Below are 19796 nucleotides of genomic sequence, written 5' to 3' on the forward strand. Positions count from 1 at the left end.
TGAGACACATGATCACAGGTGATAACAAAAAGAGAAAGAATTCATGTGTTAGTGATGTTTTTCAGCCCTGATGGCTCATGTTGGAGAAACAAGCTGAGGTACGTGGAAAGTTCACACACACAAGTGGGCGTGAGCGCACACACAGAGAGAAACACAACTGAAGCATCTGTTTGCTGTTTCTGCTTTCATCATCTCTGCTGCTGTGTCAGGCTGGGGTCTCTCAGTGACGTGGTTGAGGTGAAGTATGACGAGTATCCCTGATTCAGTCCATCGAGACAAAGGGCAAAGAAAGCTGTTGTTAACAAACTCTATGGTGATGTGGCATTTAGCTCTGACTCTACGCTCTGCTGAATCCTTTGAACCTGCTGATCAGTAAAGCTCTACGTGCTGCAGCAGATTGAGCTCATCTGTGTTCACAGGTGTGGACCTCAGCGCTGAGGTGCAGGAGACTTTCATTCAGTTCTCCCTGCAAACAGCATCCAGCCTGGAAATACTGTCATCTTTCCCACAAATGCTGCTCTTATCTCAGAGAAGAAGTCTGATGTAAATAACTGCAATCAACAGTGATGTTCTGCACAGATCACTTTTCCATTTTGCTCTCTAGATGAGTCCCAGCTGCCTGACCTTGTGTCCAGGTGATCGTCTCACTGAGGAGCTTTTGTTCTGAAAATCTCACGTCCATCACCTGTTTCCTTTTTACTATCTCTGCTCTTTCTTTATTCACAATGCTCATAATATCACACAATTATATTCATCACCTGCATGTTTTTATCCAGCTGCTGTTAGAACCAAACAAATAAAAAGGATGAAAAGCCTGAAATCCTTTGATTTATTACATTTGAAACAAATATGAGAGCATCCCTAACAGCACAGCTGAGACCTTTGTTTTAATCAAGCCTTTGTATCGACACACTTGTAAAGATTCATATACAAAACATAATAGAATAAATCAATATAAAATACACATAATCACAAAAATGCAGCCATGTTGTGAGTTTGCATGTAAAACATGCATGTTTCCCTTTGTACAGGCAGATTTACAGCAGACAAAGCAACACGCTGATCGACTTTGACCGCTGCAAAAACAAAATACCCACCAAGTCTGAAGTCGATCAGAGGAACTGTTGACAGACTGACAGACAAACAGATGCTTGATTCATTAGTGCGATTAAATGTTCTTCTTTAGCAGCATCACTTCATGTGTTTGTGTTCCAGGAATAAAGGTCTGTTTAAACTGGACGTCTCCTCAGCATCACTCGTGCTGTCATGGTTTCAAAGCTGTGCAGAAAGAATCTGAGGGATGATACAGAGGTGACCAAAGTTACAAACATCCAGCTGTGCTGCAAATGTTTGCAGAGCTCCAAACTCTTTGGCTTTCTGCAGAGCAAGTATGGAAGAAGCACCTGAGCTAACTTCAGTTTAGACGATATGAGGAAAAATGCTGCTTCCCAAAGTTTCCTACAAGTATCCAGTTTATATTTAGAGAAGCGAAGGCTCTTTATCCTGACAACTACTCCCTGGTGGATCCCTGTCCTGTGACAGCAGCAAAGACTGTGTATCAGTATCATCAAAGCCACTTCAATAACCAGTGTTTAAAGCTCTCTAGCAGATGGACTTCAGTGGCAGCAGCCTCTGTCTGCTGTGTACAGAAGGTTCTCTGATGAAGCACACAGCAGATGCTGCACTACAACAGCAGCAGCAGCTCAGCTTCAGTTTGCTTCGACGCCCTTTTTGACCTGTGAAACAGCAGAAAATGAAACATTTCAACACCCGTTTGTTAGCGTGAGCTATTCTGCTGTTTTTCATCATTTCACAGGTGAAATAAAATCACATTTACTTCCTGTAGGAGTGATCGTGTCCAGCCTGACTGAGACCATGTGCTCCATCCTGCACAGGTAATAAACCTCTGACATGAAGGGCTGTCAAGTAGTTTTAGACAAATGGGGGTAAAAGAGACGTTAAAAGCTTAAAGAGAAACTACATTTTCTAAGAACTGTCTGACGTTCACCTCTCTCTCTCAGAAAGTATACAGACTTTCTTTGATTCACTAGTGAGATAAAATGCATTTCATGGTTTTAAACCTGCGCAGTGGAGAAAAGAAGCTGAAAGAAGCTTCCTGCAAGTATCTGACGTGTCTTTAAAGAACTAAATCCTCCTCATCCTCACAGACACTCCCTCCTTAACCAGTTTCTTAAACTAGCTAACAGGTGGAGCGACACCACTGCGTACCAAAGGTTATAAAGTTAACCACACAGCAGACACTCTCGGTACGTCAGCTGTGTGGAATCGAGTTGTTCCTGCATTAATACACATACTGAAGGAACTGCCCTGAGAAAGGTGAACTGAAGCTTTGATGCTAAAGCTAAGAACCTTTTGTTCACACTGGCAAGTGTTCAATGTTACCATTTATGCCAGTTTATTAATAAAGTACTTTTAAAAGCAGCAGCAGGGCTGACAAAAGTGCAATAAAACCAAAAATCTATGAAACAGCAAATAATGAAATATTTTCATTTCAAGACCTTTTTATTAACTCTTCTCCGGCCTTTATAGCACATTTACTTGTCTTACACTCTTTCAGTTGATATGAGTGACCAATATCTAATTCATTAGCTCACTAGTGCTTTACTGTTATATTCAGTCTGCTGACTGAGATCAGGTGACATTAAAAAAATCGCTCGTGAATGAAATGTGAAAACAAAAATCATTGTGATCAAAGCTCTCTTGTTTGCTCTGAGGCACTAAAGCCTGCACAGGTAATAAGCTTCTTGGCTTTAAGTGAGGATTTCCATTCGTTTGCAAGCAAATGAAGAAACAAAAGTTTGTACGGACTTTAGCGCCCTGTTGTCCACATGTGTGGACGTCACATTTTGGGATGTTTAGACCAAAATACAAAGTTTTGCTCCACAAGGACCTGATTTGCACTTACGAGGTCATTATCCTGCCTCTGTTCTATCGACATTTAAAGTGAATATCCTCATATGTGGATCTCATTTCTCTCAGAAACAAAGTTCTGGTAATTCTTTGTTTGTACATGAATCAGGTCCCAAACAGCCCAAATAGCAAAGAGACTTTAAAAATGCATGAAAGAGTTCAGGTCTTAGGAGGTTAAAGCTCTAAAAGAGAAACTCCAGTGAAACAAGTTGAGGTGACCACGTGTGTGTTGTTGTCACATGTTACTCTGCACGCCAGCAGGTGCCGACAGGTTAATCTGGCCCTGCTTTGTTTGTCCTTTTGGAGCAAAAAGCCTGTTTTTCTTGTGTTTTTAACTACATTTGATCATCACGTTGCTGATATCGTCTGATCTGCATCCCAACTGCTAAGTTTGTGTTATTTAGGTTGTTTCTTTGAATGTTTCTCTTGCTAACTGTCTGAGGTTCACCTCTCACAGAGTGAACATAATTCTGCCCTTGTAGGATTAAACTTTGTGGTTGCAAAACCGTCCATTTGTTTAGCAGAACTGACATGTTTCTGAATCCATCCCAGAGCCGAGGGTTTGTGTAAGTGGGTTTTTAGTGTGGGTTTTCGTGCTGGCAGGGAGGCAAAAGGTGATTTCAGTGTCTACTATATAAAGAGGCAGCAGCTTCCAGATCTTCATCTGTGTTCTCCTCCATCATCATTTCACTCATCACATGGCTTCACATCTCAGCCTTCTGGGAGTGGTGCTGTGCTCCTCATGGTTTCTGCTTCTGAAATCCCACCTCAGGCAGACTTTGATTTACAGGCAGCAACAGTCATCCATAATGGTTCTTATTTTACCGCCCATCTAGTTTCATAACCACATGTCCAACTTAGGGTTGCAGGAAGGGGAGCTTCAGTACACGTTCACGTACTGTGTTGTGTGATATACTACAAGTGTTTGTCCCATAAGTATTTGGACAATGAACTCTGCTGTAGCTGTGTCTCTGTCCAAAGTAAAACAATCAGGATGTGTTGAAGTGCAGAATCAGAGTTTTAATTGGAGGGATTTAACAAAAGAACTGCTTTAACTGCTTACTGGCTGCGTTCAGCTGTTACTCACAGGGCACCACAGTGGGTGACTGTTCATGTGTGATTGGACACATTTTTAGGCCTGATGCCATTTCTGACACAACCCCAAAGAGATGTTTTGTCTCCTCCTGAGATTCAGCCGCTGAGCTTCCACTTGGTAGGCAAATGTGTAAAGAACTATATTCAGGGGCGTTTTTAGCCCGTTTTGGGGGGTGCTTCCCAAAATGGATCAAAGCACCCCCAAAGATTTCTTACTTTTTTGACAATATTTGGTGTTTGTGTGATACACTACAAAAAATATAGAAAGTATACAGTACTTGGTTGAGATCTTTTAACAACAGAAGTATAGATAACCCCCCTCCCAGAATGGTTTGTTCCAGCTCTCCCCTGCTCTGGCTCTGGTGCCCTTTGTGCCAGAGAGATGGTGGCTGAGACGCAGCAGAGCGGAGGTGGAAGTGCCTGGCTTAAAACAGGACATGTTAGCTGCATTTAACCTTCAGTTACTCTTTATATAGTTGGTAGGAGTCAGACCATGTTTCTGTTTACCTGAAAAACATTACACCAGGTAACCTGCTGGGTTAAACGTGTTTTCCGACGATGTTTGCTGCCCTACAATCCGTCCTGCTCTGTAGTAAAATCAGAGACATTTGACCGTCCTGTTGCTCCCATTGAAATGTATACAGCCTGTTTAAAATCTAAAACTTAAAACTGTCCGTAGCTGCTGTTGTTGCCACTGTCCTGTTAGAAAAGGAAGGAATGAGAGAAGCTGCTCATTTTGTCTTATGTGCCGATATTAAACCCAAGGTACTTAACAGCTAACTGACTGGATTCCCATGAACCTTATAACTCCTGTTGTGTGTGTGTGTGTGTGTGTGTGTGTGCCTGCCAGTCAGGTTCATAATGGATATAAGGACGTCTTTTCAAAAGAAGCAGCAACATTCAGGTAAAAATGAAAGAACAAATGATCCGTCAATAAAGGATAATGTTGGATCAGTGTTTCAGTATTTATGTCTTTTATTTGATGTTCATGTGTTTGGTTATTTGCCTTTTGGTTGAAAGTACACTGAGGGAGGACTTTTTTATTAGTGATTTCAGTAGTATTTTTTCATATTAATGTAATTTTTTCATCTAATACAATCTATTTGTGTAGCCACTAAGACTGGTGGACCTAAATCTTCCAAGTCCGTTCACATACAAGAGGAAGGGGAGTGAGCGGGTCAGCGCTCAGGGCACAGAAACTAAACTGGCTTAAAACACCATTTATTTCCATAAAAAAAAACACAGCCAGAGTCACAAATACAAGATAAAATTCCCCGTATACAATAAAAATATTGTTGCAACCCGCTAAAAACCCTGCCGGCAGAAATAACTATACACTATTAAAACAAGGTTAAAACATGTTTTCCATAAGCTAAAATTACCCTCCCACAGTCCCATAATCCCACAGTCCAGCCACACATGGGCAAGTGGTCCTTATATGAAAGAGACAGGAGAGGAACTTCTCTTCCAGTATGGTAAGACTCGTCAGCAGCAGACCAGGGAGGAGGCCCCTATCACAGACCTGTCTCCTCCTGACAGCGCGTCGCCGCACAGTCCCGCCCCACTCCACACCTGAACACGGACTCCCTCGTCTCACCGTCAGATGCAGGCAGAGGGGCATCCCTGCCCTGTTGTGCATTGCAGCCATCGCCACCTAGTGATGTGACGTTCTGTATCGAGGCTTCGGAGCGTGTGTCGAGTAATGGAGGGGGCGTTTCCGCGAAGCGCGTATCGAGGCTTGCTTCATTTATGGGAGGAGCTGAAAATGATGACGTCCGAAGCCTCGCTGCCCGGCTGTACCACGTGACTGGTTCATGAAGTGGTTCGAACTTTGCCGCGAGATATGACAGCGATATAAACCCCTCAGACTTCATTCAAAAATGTGGGTGTTTGATGGAGAGTTGCGGTTAGAGAGAGTTTGGAGACCGTTTGGAGGTTTATGAGAGTGAGGAGAGAAAGTCAGGAGAGAATGGAGCCAGCTAAGAAGAGGAGGATGTCCTCCCCTGTGTGGGAACATTTTGATTTTATTCCTCCCAACAAGGTATGTAAATTTCTACAGAAGATGTATTTTCATGATACTGATGGTGCAATACAATTTATGTTGAGCTGTCTTGACTTTTGTACAAGGTGAAGTGTTTGCTCTGTGCCAGGGAGCTGGGATATAACAGCAACACCTCATCCATGCTTAGGCACTACAGAGCTTTGCATGAGAATAAGGGGAACACCGATTGTGGAGCAAGACCAGGTGAGCCATCAAATGCAATGATAATATAGGATGCAGTAATGTTACTAAATGATATAACAATATTATACAACTGTTATAAGTTACGTGTGTGATATTTATATTTGTGCTTTGTCTTTATTGTCTTTCCTCAGGAGAACAATCTCAAATAGATGAAGACCTGGTCAGCATGGTGATTGAGGACTCCCAGCCATTTAGCATTGTGGAGGACAAAGGATTCAAAAGATTTGTTAAATCATTAAATCCCAGCTATGTTCTCCCCACTAAAGGTTATAAAAGCAGTGAAAATTTAGTTTTTACAGAATAAAATATGAACAGGCAGGACTGAGGCTCAAAGCCTCAGTGTGTAGCTGTCCATACCTCAACGTTACAAAAGCACAACTACTGTCCACACCCCAACCACACCTCACCTCACAGTAAATGATCATTTCCATTTCAAGCATTTCCAAATAATCATTTCCCATACTGCCACTATAAATATACACAGTATACTGCCATCACTACAATATACATGTTTTACACACTCCTTTTGTTGTTGACATTTACAGGCTGTGTGCAAAATGCCACACTCTTCAAATTCATGCCAGCTATTATTTTTACGTCCAGTAGGTGTCCTGCTAGAGCAAATGAAGCTTCATGAAGCTTCGCGTTGGGGTGAACCAATTGGATGAAAAGCTTCAGTGCTTCATGGGGCTTCATCTGCCCATCACTATCGCCACCCACTGTTGCTGTTCCTGATGGTTTTGTTACAAACTTTTCAAAAACTGTTTGATTAGAGGTTTTTTTTTTTTAATTGAATATTGATTTATTGATTAGCATTCAAATATCTCAGTGAAAACAATAAAGATCTACCACAAAGCAAGAAACCGAGACAAGGCTAATCAAAAGGTACTGGCTGAAGCATGTTTATTAAATTGCGTTAAAATGTACAAAACAGTGATGTCATGTTTTGAGACTTGATGAATTTAAGAATCTTATGATTTAATACAGAAATTTGCAGACTTGCACAGAGAGGGTAAAATTAGGATGACTGATAACGGAGACGAAGACAACAGACGACGAGGACAGGAAGGAACAGGGGTTTAAATGCACCAAGGAGACAGTCAGAGAGAACTCGGGACAACTGGAGGCATGTAGGGATGCAGGGACTGACAGAGACGGGGAAGACGTCTCATCGTGACGAGTAAAGTTTATCTTGCCTGGCTGGGCAGCTCTCTGGGTGCTCAGCACCCCCAAAGCTCTGATCCTAGAATCGCCCCTGGTTGAGACGCATTTTCTCTAAACACCGGGTCTCTGTGGCTTTTAAACACCTCAACACGCTGCACCAAAAACTGGTCCACCCCAAGGATCGGGTCCCCCGACACAAACAGAGTAACATAGTGTACGCTGTTAAGTGCAGGAGGATTGGCAGGATTTATACATCGGGGAAACCAAACAACCTCTGGCTAAGAGGATGGCACAACACAGAAGAGCCACCTCGTCAGGCCAGGACTCTGCAGTCTGTTTACACCTACAGGCCAGTGGACACTCTTGCAATGATGAGGATGTGACATCCTGGACAGGGAGGAACGCTGGTTTGAGGGCGGAGTCAAGGAGGCCATTTACGTGAAAAGGGAAAGACCATCTCTGAATGGAGGAGGGGCCTAAGGGTCCATCTGTCACATCTTACATGCTGTGACTGCAGCCATTCCCACATCTCTGTGAATGGGACTCATGGACATGGATCAGTGGTTGTTGATCAATGGTCATGAGAATTTGCATGATTAAGATGAAGGAACTGACCTCAGCCCCAGTGGGCTGGTTTCAGTCATTATGCAAATGTCCTGTTTATAAGATTGAAACCTGCAGTCAGCTGAGACTGAAGACGTCACCTGATGATGACGAAACGTTTCTCCCACAAAACGCTGCGTCCAGATGAACAGAACCAACTTTTGGAGACTCGTCTCTTGTACTGACCCACAGTTTTGTGTCTCTTGCAGCTGTTTCATCGGGCATGTTTGTTGTGACCCAGAGTCCAGATGTTTCTGTCATGGAGGGAGAGACCGTAAGCATCACCTGCTGCTGGACAAGAACGTTTGAAAGATTCAGAGTGGCCTGGCTGAAAAATCAAACAATAATTAAGAGAGAGACCAACGCAAATCAATCTCCAAGTCTCTGAAAAAGGAGGCAAAGAGTCATCTTTGAACATTTCAAACATCAGAGGATTCAGGAACATACATCTGTAAAGTGACTGTGGAGATTCCATCTTTAACTGTGTCTAAAGGAAATGGGACCATCATCACAGTCAGAGAGAAGACGGTGAATAACAACAACAACAAGCACACAGACTCCAGTGAGTGAACACGTTCAGTTTGGTGACCAACACGCCTCCAAAATATGTCAACGTCACCTTTTACAGATTAAACGCTGTCACATGAAAGTCTAGTCTGTCACGTGTCTGTGCTGTTACCGTACACGTGGCAGCCTTTGGTCGTCTGAAGGGACGATTAATAAACATTGAATCCTCCAAACCAGAGCGATGAAACTACCTGAACGTCTGTCAGCTGAAAACCTTCAAACTTACAGACGTTTGTGACGACTGGCTTAGAAAAAACTTTACAAACTTGTTCAGCATTTTTGGTTTTGTTTTAAATTTATGTGATGATTCCAAAAACACTGCTGATTAAAAATGAATGATTGACTTTTGACTGATTGTCTCATTTAATGAATTAATTAATACTTATCATAGTAAACTCCTCTGGGTTACCATAGTAACACGACCAGTAAAGATGTTTTGGCATGCAGACTGGAGCAGCAGGGATCAAACCACCTGTCACGGCTGCACAGCAGTTGTGTGGTGTATTGAAAAAAGGATCCAAAATGCAGGTACCGGCTGGGGTGCGAGTGAGTGTTTATTTACAGCGGTGAGAAGGTGACAAAACAGGAAGAGCAGAGCGGGGAGTAAACAAACCTAAACTGGGAAAACTAAAGAACAAAACTTAAACCAAACACTCACGGGAGGAGGAGCGAAATGCACAAAGAGAGATGGCAGAGAGACGCAGAATGAATACCAGGTAACAGAATAATGCAGACTGACATGGAACTAAACAGACGACGCGACAGAGAGCACAGGAAAACACAGGGCTTAAATACACGGGGAGTAATCAGGGAATGGGCCACAGGAGGGAGACACAGCTGGGAGCAATAAGGCTAACGAGACAGGGGAGAGGTAAAACTGAACACACTGACATGAGACATGAACTTTCAGAATAAAACAGGAAACTAACAGACACAGAATCAGACAGGACACTGAACATGACAGGCAGACTCATGAGCAGACACAATAACACCATGGACAGACAGAGGGAACACAGAGAAGTGGGAGCAGGCAGGCAAAGAACAGAAACCTAACAAATGGCAAAATCACAACAGAATACACACTCGGAATGAACAAAAGCATAAGGAAACACAAAACACTGAGTCCTCAGACTCAGGACCATGACACCACCGACCTTACTATTGTCAGGTGACCTGCTCCACCTCCTGAGCCCCACTTCTCATGACAAATGACTTCCTTTTCTTTTATTCTCACTGACACTTGAGGATTGATCATGTTTGATTAGAGCTGCTGCTTATTCTGCAGCCACAGGATGTGCCGAGGCTCAGGGAGGGGCAGCCATGTGACCAGTTCGGCTGAGAGAAAGAAGACATCAAAGACGTGCTGTGGAGGAGCCAGATATGAATAATAACTCATGATTAAACACGTAGAGGTGTATTAACACAAAGTGAGTGAAGAAGAAACACCCAGTGCATCATGGGAGTCCCCCAGCAGCCTACACCTATTGGGTGGATGTTACATGTACAAGATTCAAACTTGTGATTTGAACTAAATAATTTCATGTTTCTGTGGTGAACATAATTAAATCATGTAGCATCTGCATGAAATTCAGCAACTTAATTCTTGTTCTTGTTGAGATGACAGGATACAATCTAGTCAGAGTGGTTCGTTACCTGGACTCACGAAGTTCACAAGATCACATTAGATGTCAAACTGCAGGAAAATCACTGGAGTTTTCAGCAGCAGACAACTACGCCCACAACAACAGATTTCTTTGAGTGTAACTAAGGGAGGATCCAGGGTCACCTGGTCCAGCCCTAACTATATGCTTTAGCAAAAAGGAAAGTTTGAAGCCTAATCTTGAAAGTAGAGATAGTGTCTGTCTCCTGAATCCAAACTGGAAGCTGGTTCCACAGAAGAGGGGCCTGAAAACTGAAGGCTCTGCCTCCCATTCTACTTTTAAATACTCTAGGAACAACAAGTAGGCCTGCAGAGTGAGAGCGAAGTGCTCTAATAGGGTGATATGGTACTATAACAGGCGTCCCCAACTCCTGGACTCCGGTCCAAATCCAGACCCCAAGAGGATTTTGTCCGGATCACAAAGCAGTTTCTAATTTACCGTGTAGTTGGATAGTTTCTTCCTGCCGGCTGCCGTGGCTGACTTTTGAACTGGCGCGACACGCAGCTATGCAGGTTAGCATCATGCTGGTCCACTCTCCCAGCCAGCTGTTGGCAGTAATGCACCACCAACTGCCAATAAAACGACAAAGAAGAACAAGCTATGTGGGTATGTGAGTTGATAGGTTACTATGTTGGGAGCTTGCTGAGTGGATGAGTAAAAGAAGATGGCTTTGTCAAAAATACTTATAAAGTTATAAAGAGTGGAAATCTGAAGAGCTGTTATGAAATCAAACATAAGAACTTTAACCAAAGCTGTGCGCCTGGGTCTGACGGTAGAACAAGAAGAATAAATGAGGTATGAGCGGCTACACGGCTGATAACAGTCTGTGACAGCACAACAGCATACGAGTGTTCACTGTGAGCACGGTGGATTTTAGGAGGACACAAAAAGACTTTCACTGACTGGAAAATGATAAAGAGTGAAAGGAAGCTGCAGCAGAAACACTTTTTAGTTTGGAAGAGAAACAATGTAACACTTTTAGATGGAAACAATGTAAAGTGCAACAATTTACCTTCAATAAAAAAGAAATCCTTACTAAAACTATAAACATTTGAACCGTTTGATACTGAAACATAAAATGAAATAAACTCCATAAACAATCAAAATGAATTCAAACTGATCAGCAACATTAACTCAGGAGCACAATATATGAAACACTTTAACCTACAAAACAAAAACGAATCAAACAGTTTGTGCTGATTTCTTTCTTTGATCAAAATAACAAAGTCAGCATTAATGGCTCCGACGAGCACGTTTTGCAGTGCACAGCTTTTCAAAGCAGCTTTGAAGCAGGATCCTGCAGCTCTCAGCTCCTGCTCAGTGTTTAGCTGGGACCTGGACTTGGTCTGCAGCAGCAGCAGAGAAGCCTCACAAAGATGAGACTAAAGGAAGAAGAACGCCCAGAGCCTGCTGCCCTCAGAGTGGATACTGCTTCTCTACACTCAGCCAGAATCCACTCAGTGTCTGTGATGTGAACTGCAGTCTCAGTGTGGAGTCAGACGTAAATGAACTGGTTCTGCTCTGCAAAGCTGAAACCAGTTGGAGCTGGTCATGCTGGGAACTGTTTTCATGGAAGTCCTTTTAAAAGTATCCCATCAGTGATGAAATATGCTGCTTGATATATGGAGTCACTGAGGCGGCATCATCGTCAGTAGTGTCAACAAATTCATGCAGGTTCTCCAATGAATCTGTGTCTCCTTCATCGAGTCTCCTGCCCCACACTGCAAGCTTTCCAGTGACAGAGCTGATCTTGTGACCTGAGGGAGGTTTTTATCTTTCCCTTGAAGCTGTAGATTTACTTCATTTCCAAATATGTCACTCAGGTAGGCCAGTTTTGCCAGGAAGCTCTCATCACTAACTCTGCGACTTCATACTTGTGCTCCTGCTCCAAAAACATCTGATCTGCTCTCTGAGCTCAAAAACTCAGGACAAGACTTTTCCTGGTGACAGCCGCCTGGCTTCACTGTGAAACAGCACAGCTTGATGTTCGGCTCCATCTCCTCACAGACAGCAGAGACACTCTTGTTTTTACTGGTCTGGTCTTTATAAAACCGACTACACCAATAATTTCAGTCATAACCTCACTGAATTCAGAGGAAAGCTGCTCTCAGTGTGAAACACTCCAGCAGAGGGCGCTGTTAAGTCCTTATTGTAACACAGTTACTGTGTGCAGTTAGACTTCATACATAATCTGCACTTATTTCCATCAGACATGCTGTCAGTAAATGATTGGTTTCTATTGATTCTACTTCCTGTTGACTCGTTTGATGACAGTGAAACAATCACAGCTGATTGTGTGATGATGTAAACTGTCACTGTTACATTCAGTGTGTGTGACATAATGTTAGTGCAGGCTGATAACAGCCTGGTTCTGTTAGAAACACATGAACGTGTCCATAGATCAGTGTGTGTTTAACATGAGAGCTTCAGCCCTGCTGATGTGTTAAATAAAGACATGCAGGAAAACTGATGAGACTCTGAAATAACTCTTTATATTTATAATGTAACTCTGCATCAAAAGAACAACAAAGGATCCCAGACAGGTTTCTGTGAACAAAGACCATTCTGATGTTTCTGTGTTTCTAACACTTTGACATTATTAGTAAACAGACTGCAGTGAGCAGCATTTATAAAGAGCTTCTATATAAAGATATGACAGCTGTTTGACAAGTTTATCACTCTGTGTTTGGACCTGATCAGTCCAGCTGTTTACTTGAAATATGTTCATTTTGGGGTGGGTACAGTTTCCTCTGCGGTGGGTAGGGTGGGCTGCCCCGGGTCCTGTGGGGCTTGGCAGTGCTACCATAGGCCGCGGTCTGGATGGACCTGGGCTCCCTTGCCTTGGTGGGTACCAGAGGACGGGGGTGCCTACTGGGGTCAGCGGGGGAGCTGGCCCTAGGGAGGGGCATCCTCCCCTCCCTCCTTTTCCTCCCCATCCCCGGCTACCTCCCTCTTCCCGCTCCACCACACTCACCCATACAGGTAGGGCCTTGGGGTGCGGGTGTGTCACAGGAGTGCAGGTGAGACATCCCCCCCCCGTCCCCTTCTGGCCACCTGTGCCTCAATTTTATCTCACAACTTAGACATCCACATTACTTACACTCTCATAACACACACACATATATATAGGGCCTTGAGGGTGGGCACGTTAACGGCGTCCAGTGGACGGTCTGTGTACTCAAACCTACCTCTGGCGCTGGTGCCCACCTCTCAATTTTAAATCCATGTAGACATTGAGGGTTCTCGGGAGGGGCCATGCTAACACCTGCTGCTCTCTGGCAGCAGCACCATTTTTTAGTTTTAAATGCACTTTAGAGCAACACGCAGCAACACTACACATGAGCGGGAGGAGGGAGGTATGGGGTCTTCACACACCCCCGTTCTCTGCTAGCCATCGGGGCGGGGGGGCTGGGAGGAGATGTTGGCTGTCCGATTGGCCTCCCTGCTGCTGCGGAGCCTGGGACGGTCTGCTTGCCTCCACCCCGGGGGGAAGGGTAACATCTCTTGGGTCTGGGTTCTGCTTCCCCCTCTGGGGGCGAGGGTACCTGGACCCGGGGTATAGAGTATGTTTGGGGAGTGTGATTGTGTGTACATGTCCATTTATGTCAGTCCTTACGTTGGGTGAGTGCTGAGTGTTTGTATATGTGTGCATGAGGGTGGGAACGCATGTTTGTGTCTGTGTGTGCCTGTTTGTCTGTGTCTATATGTCAGGTCGGGTCTTAGACTCCACCTCTCTGGGAACTCCCAGGCCCTCCAAGGCCTATCTCCCCTCACCACACTCCCTGCTGGTGACTGATGCCCTCAGGGGTCGGTGCATTGGTGGTTCTTGGTGTCCGGGGCTGGGCGCTCAGGTATGTACCGGCTCACTCCCGGTGGCTACCTGGCGGGGCCTGGCGCCTGTTGCTCGGTCAGGCCTCCTCCGGGGTGTGGGGGGCCCTCGGGCCTCCGGCCTCTGGGCCTGCGGCTCGGTTCACTCTGGCACAGCCGGCTGCCGGCGGAGCCGTTGGGCACGCTGGTGAAGCCCCCTCTAGCTTCTGCTCGGTGGCTACTGGGTGACGCCTCGTCTGGGGATCCTCAGCCCTTCCCATGAGGGTGGCACAGATGCCCCTCCGGTTGTCCTCCTTGGGCTCTCGCACTCTGGGGCCTGGATCTCCTCCATGCCTGTTTCATGCCCTGGGGGACGGGGCTATGGCTCGCTACATCCTCTTGCAGACCATTACATGTGGAAACCATTTGAATACAAGCGCGCTGATCCACACAGGTGTGCACACGGGTGTTCACTGCTCGTAGACTTAAATTACACCTTTCTTGGCTGCTACTTCAAAGCACATTGTGCGCTGTCTGTCCTGCGTGCTGCACAACACATTATTTGACCACAAGTGTCTGTGAAGGTTCTCAGTCATCCAGGTCATCGTAGTCAAAGGAGCCTCTGTCAGCTAGAGCTGGGCGATAGAACGATAACGATATGTATCGCGATATAACTTTTACTCGATAGAGAAATTAAGCTATCGCGATAGACCTCGCCGCTCTTGTCCTCTTAAAAAAAAAAAAAAAAAAAAAAGGGTCAGCCAATCCAAATTAAGTAGCGCAGAGCCGAACCAATCACAGCCGCAGCGTCACGTCACGTGACTTGTTACGTACAGCACAAGTGCCAAGCCGCACGTGTGTTTGTTTGGGAAGCAGCCAGCGGGTAATGGAGGAAATGAGTGTGCCGACTAGAAAATTCAACCGAGCGTGACCGAAGAAAAACCAGATGATGGTTCCAATGCCGGAGAGATTGTCGAACGGAAGAGCCATAGAAGTTCCGTAGTGTGAAGGTATTTCAGCTATTTCAAGTCTGACAAAAACAGAGTAGCGTGCACTGTAAATTGTGCCGAAAGCAAGTCTGGAAATACAATAAACTGGTGCATGCGTCACACTGTGCGCCACGTTATTGTTTCGGTGCAATGAATTTCTACAATACTGTTACTGTTAATTCTACTCTCTGCAGTGTTTAAATGCTTACATATACACACAGTTACTGTCCGTCCACACATACGACTCGGTTCTGCTTCTATGCCCCAGCTTTGTTTACTTTTTCCCACCGAGGCTTCTAGACTTCTGATTGGCCAACATTTCTGCACGGTTAGGAATCTAGCGCCACCTGCTGCTTTGGCATGTTCATAGCAGCGTTTTCCTTCATTTCTGCCTTTATGTGTGGACGGGATTATTTTTTAAAACGGAAACGGAAAATCTCCGTTTTCAAAAATACCCGTGTACGTGTGGACGTAGCCTCAGTCTCTGACTGGAAGCGCTAATTCGTCATTCGGCTTTTGTCAGACTAAAGTAACTGTTAAAACTGTTTGAAAAGCTCAGCTATACAACAAGGAGAGATTGAGAATTTCCTTTTAGTTCTCAGTTTATTTGATATTGACAAAAGTTAGTCAGTTTTGTCTGTTCTTCTGTAAAACAAACTAAGATTTATTTTTAGAATTAATATTTTGTTTCTAAGTGGAATTGACAATTTAGTCTGTTTCGTTTGTTCTGTTTTGAAACTTAAACGCTTTAGCGGCTGCCTTTTGTGTAGTTTGCAATATTTGGCTTTATTTATCTGAAAAAGTCTCATGTTCCTGAAGTACATCTACCCTGTTGAACTTATTATGGGAAATAAATATTTAAATAAAAACAAGCTGCTGATTATTTCACATTTTACTTGTGAGCAACGGCACATTTAAATCTTACAAATATAGTTATTTGGCTTATATCGTGATAGATATCGTTATCGCCTGAAATGAAAAAAACATGTCGTGATATGAAAAAATCTCATATCGCCCAGCTCTACTGTCAGCAAAGAGGCACAGAAAAGAAGATCAGACACCAGCGAGGGAGGATAAGAAGGACAGACGCAACAACATTGTCATCCCCTATGTAGCCGGTGTATCAGAAAAACTCAGGAGAGTTTTCTCCAAGCATGACATCCCGGTGTATTTCAGACCCAGCAACACGCTCAGACAAAAACTGGTTCACCCGAAAGATAAAACGCCAAAACACAGACTTAACAATGTGGTGTATGCTGTACAGTGCAGCGAGGAATGCCCAGACCTCTACATTGGAGAGACCAAACAGCCACTTCACAAGCGCATGGCACAACATAGAAGAGCCACCTCCACAGGACAAGACTCAGCAGTCCATCTGCATCTTAAGGACAAAGGACACTCCTTCCTGGTGCTGAATGCCCAGAAGACAGTGGAGATTATTGTGGACTTCAGGAAGCACACAGCCCCACTCCCCCCCATCATCCTGACTGACACCCCTATCACCTCTGTGGACTCATTCCGCTTCCTGGGTACCACCATCACCCAGGACCTGAAGTGGGAGCCCACCATCACCTCCGTCATTAAGAAAGCCCAGCAGAGGATGTACTTCCTGAGGCAGCTGAAGAAATTCAACCTGCCAACACGGACGATGATGCAATTCTACACTGCAATCATCGAGTCCATCCTCACCTCCTCCATCACCGTGTGGTACGCTGGAGCCACTATCAGGGACAAACAGAGACTGCAGCGTGTTGTGCGCTCTGCTGAGAAGGTGATTGGCTGCAGACTCCCATCTCTGCAGGACCTGTACACCTCCAGGACACTGCGGCGTGCAGCCCGGATCTCAGCTGACCCTTCTCACCCTGGACACAGTCTGTTTGACCTGCTCCCCTCAGGCAGGAGGCTCCGGTCCATTCGCACCAGAACCTCTCGCCACAAGAACAGTTTCTTCCCCTCTGCTGTCGGACACATGAACAATAACCACATGACTGACTGATCACCACCTGCACTCATGTATATATCTTTCTACGTAGCACTCATAATTCTTATTCTCATGTATATATCTCATGTATATCTCATGCACATATCTTACTTTCTACATAGCACTTTAATTCTTATTGTTTGCACTGAAGCACCGCAGCAATTTCCTAATGTTGTAAACCTCAACATCTGGCAATAAACCCATTCTGATTCTGATTCTGATTCGAGGATGCCAATGTTCACATTTTGGACAGAGAGGACAGATGGTTTGAAAGAGGAGTGAAAGAAGCATCTATGTCCACTGTGAGCGACCATCTTTGAACAGAGGCGGGGTTTACGACATCAACTCTCTGCCATCAATAATCCAGTTTTGAGATCCCTTCCCAGACGCCTTAACGCCCACTCACATCCTGGGCCATCTGACCTCAGGAATTCGCATGATAAGGTGGGGCCAGGTTTCACAATGAACTCACCCGAAACTCTGGCTGATTGGGACCCACACCCAGTTTCACACCTTGGCTCAGGTGATTAGAGGATCATCAGGGGGTCCTTTTGTCCCTCTGTGGGGGGTCACTCCCACTAGGTTTATATCTGGGACTCTCCACCATTTGACCTTAGAACTGAAGAAGCTTCTCGGATGAGAGGTGAAACGTCTTCAAGCAACTTAAAGAAGTCCAGACGCTTTTCTTTGCAAGCTCCTTTGACATTTGACCACGAGCAATCTTTTCTGGTTTCTTTGTAGCCAGAAACCAGCTCTCTCCTCGGCTTCCTCCACTACACGCTTCCCCCACGCCAGTCTCCTCCGTCACTATAAAGGGGAGAGTCCACACCCCTGCCACAATAAGTAAAAGTATATCCTTGCTGTACCCTTAATGCTAAATGTGCTAAATTAACCGCTGCCTTTGCCCCTTTGGGATTATTCTTATGTCACTGGGATGTTGACCTTTGACCTTCACATTAGAGAGATGGGCAGACATAATTAGTGTATGAATTTTAAAGTAACAGGTAATAAAGAGAGTGTAACAAATGTAGTCAGGTTTATTACTCTGTATCACACATGAGTGCCCGAGGGAGGCGGGGCTGACTGGGGAGACACAGGAAACAGAGAGACAGGGCTGACTCGACATGAAACGATGAAACGTGGGACACGGGAACAGAAACTAAACACAGGCTGAAATGAACACTGAGGGAGGGAGAACTAAGATTACTGAGAGCCTGATAAATAAGAAGAACAAAAACCAAGAAAAACAAGAGTCAAAGAAAACCAAAAACACAAAGCATTGGGCCAGGACCCACTGCTGTGACATTTATATGTGATAAAAACATTAAAAACTGCTCAGATGTTGAAATCTTTCTACGTATACTTTAGGTTCAGCTCTCCAGCCTGGCATTTGGTTAAGCATGATTCAAACATTTGATTTTGTTTAACTGGTTTTAATTATAGTTACTTTTTGTGAACATTTGTTGCAGCATTTAAAAATACATCATTTATTTTCAAACTTTTATTTGATTTAGAGCATCATATTTGACCAACGTAAATGTTTTAATTTCATATAAAATAACTGAAGCAGTGAACTAAATATCTGAAATCTTTCCTTCCTTAAAAGTTATAATCCTACTTAAGTTATAGTGCAAACGCTTAAGCAACAAATATACTTGATGCTAATTAATTAATATTTCCCTTTGATGTTGCAACTATGCGGTCACTTCTGTCTTTAAACAAAATAATATTTTCCAGTTACAGAAATCATAAAGTCCAAACTAAAGTGCTACTGTTGCTATATGCATTTTATATAAATCATGGATGATGGTCCTGACATGAAGGAAGAGAAAGTTACAGGTTGCATCCTTTGACTTTGTCTCCGTGCCTTTGGGCGATTTTCAGAAGGACAGATGTTTCTGTTCAATTCTTAAATCAATTTTTTCAAACACAAACACTATTTTAAAGCTTCTAGAGAGTAAAATATTAATGATAATTATAACAACAATAATAAAAACAAAAGCTCTCAGATCCATCAAACCAAGCAGCAGAAAGAACAATAACTGAAGAGAAAACTTTAACCTTGTAGACTTCATTATGTTCCAGCTGCTCTACAGACGCTGTGACCTCGAACTTAAGCAGGTCGTAACGTATGTGCAGCTCAATAACAGCTCAATACTCTCCGCAGGAGTAGTCCAGCAGTAGAAATCAGTCCAATAACAAGGTGTGTAACATCTAGCAGGGTGACAGAAAAACCCAGGGTAACTTCTAAGGACCTCAACGTCTCTCTCACATTGTGTTTTTTAAACATGCTTCCATTTGTCACTTCAGTCTTTACTCTGAAATACAGGAAGAGAAATCATGGCTGAAACAATTTCTCATGAAACCAGGGGTGTGGTCCAACAGTCAGTTTGGTGAGGAAGGTTCCTAACTGAGAGAAGTGACCCAGAAGTATCTGTGTAGCAGCCACAATGAATCCAGATCATGAGCTTTATTAACTGATCAAAGTCTCTTCTTTCATCTTCTGTATCATTCAGTTTGCATTGGTAATGCCCATTATTGTAATGCTTTTTTAAGACCAGCAAAACTTTATTTCACTTTGGGTTAGCTGGGATAAGTGATGGATGGAGGGAAGTTTACTTCAGCCACAGAAATCCTAAACAGGAAGGAGGAGCAGAGTTACAGTGGATCACTATCCAGCAGGGAAACAAGGTTTATTTCAATTTCTTGGCCATGAGTGAGATTTACTGAGTGGGCAAATTAGGGAGACGACA

The 19796-nt window shown here is 44.1% G+C and overlaps 1 protein-coding gene across 1 annotated transcript in view; it reads left to right on the top strand.

Annotated features, from left to right (window-relative positions):
* LOC143420788 (uncharacterized) overlaps positions 1–19796 on the top strand; it is a 178950-nt gene that overhangs the window by 107131 nt on the left and 52023 nt on the right. The window lies entirely within an intron of this gene.

This window comes from Maylandia zebra, linkage group LG2 (genome assembly GCF_041146795.1).
Source record: "Maylandia zebra isolate NMK-2024a linkage group LG2, Mzebra_GT3a, whole genome shotgun sequence".
NCBI lineage: Eukaryota > Metazoa > Chordata > Actinopteri > Cichliformes > Cichlidae > Maylandia > Maylandia zebra.